Source organism: Meleagris gallopavo, chromosome 1 (genome assembly GCF_000146605.3).
Source record: "Meleagris gallopavo isolate NT-WF06-2002-E0010 breed Aviagen turkey brand Nicholas breeding stock chromosome 1, Turkey_5.1, whole genome shotgun sequence".
In the NCBI taxonomy this organism is placed as follows: Eukaryota; Metazoa; Chordata; class Aves; order Galliformes; family Phasianidae; genus Meleagris; species Meleagris gallopavo.
The window spans coordinates 78,595,219-78,596,619 of record NC_015011.2 but is presented as its reverse complement, the minus strand read 5'-3'; positions in this window follow the sequence as shown (position 1 = coordinate 78,596,619).

Genomic DNA, 1,401 nt, shown 5'->3' with positions numbered 1-1,401 from the left:
TGATGTGTGTGTGTGTGTGTGTGTGTGTGTAATATAGGGGTAAGGAGACAAATTTGGAGCAAATTAAGAGGTACTGGTGAATATAGGCGAGTCAGCTGCAGAAAAGGATGAAGAATCTGATATCCCTTTTCTGTGTGCCACATCATGAAACAGGCCTGGCGTCCTACGAGGGTCTCAACTCTTCATCTGTCCTGTGTATACAAATGCATGCCACAAAACAGTACCAATCATAGAATCATCGAATCATTTGAGTTGGAAGGACTTTTAAAGGTCATCAAGTTGAACTCCTCAGTACTGAACCCAGACACAGCTAGATCAGGGTATCCTGAAAAACATAATGTCCATGAGCATAGCACTTTACGAATTCCTAAACTATGATCCCACCACACGAGTAGGTTGACTCTTGCCAAATGCTTCCTCATGTCTCAGTAGTTTAAACATGATGAAAGGTAAGCATGTAGCAGCATCTCACTATCTGCCTCTGGGCCCATCAGCACATCCTTCATTGCCTGCGTTTTTTTAACAGCTTGGTGCAGCATGGAGCAGAGGGATCAGTGCTGGGCCCAATGCAATGTCACAGAATCATAGACTCATTAAGGTTGGAAAAGACTTTCAAGATTGAGGTCAACAGTCAGCCTATCACCAGACATTGCATAGGGCAGTTGGGGGGAATGCAGCAGAGCACTGGTGCCTCAGATACGTTTGGGCACAAGTTGATACAGAACACAAGATGGATGCCATCACTTGATAGCAGTCTCTTTTAGCCCTGTCATGGGCTGGAACACACAGTAATGTGCTGCGGAAACTATCTGACAGCAGTAACTCCAGTGCTTTCTGCATTTGTTCACTGACTGCATTGTTCTTGAGTAATTCCGTTGCAGGACTGGAATCTAGGAGGTCTGGCTTTCTTCTGTGCATTGTCACAGAGGAGGCTTAGGTTAGATATTAGGAGGAAGTTTTTCACACAGACGATGGTGATGCACTGGAACAGGTTGCCCAAGGAGGTTGTGGATGCCCCATCGCTGGAGGCATTCAAGGCCAGGCTGGATGTGGCTCTGGGCAGCCTGGTCTGGTGGTTGGCGACCCTGCACATAGCAGGGGGGTTGAAACTAGATGATCACTGTGGGCCTTTTCAACCCAGGGCATTCTGTGATTCTATGATTCTCACCTGTGAGTTCATTGTATGGCCCCAGAGCTTTTTTTAAAGGGGTTGTCCTAGAGAAAGGAGCAACGTGCAGGCACAGAAAAGGTGAGGGTGGGAGGCACGGTCGGTTAGGCTCTCAGCACTGGGGCACGGTGCCTTCCCTCACCGTAGATCTCTCAGAGAGAGGAGCGCAGACAGCAGCCTCCCGCCAGGGAGGGAGAGAAACGCGGGACCGTGGGTGGGTTGGAGGGCGGGCG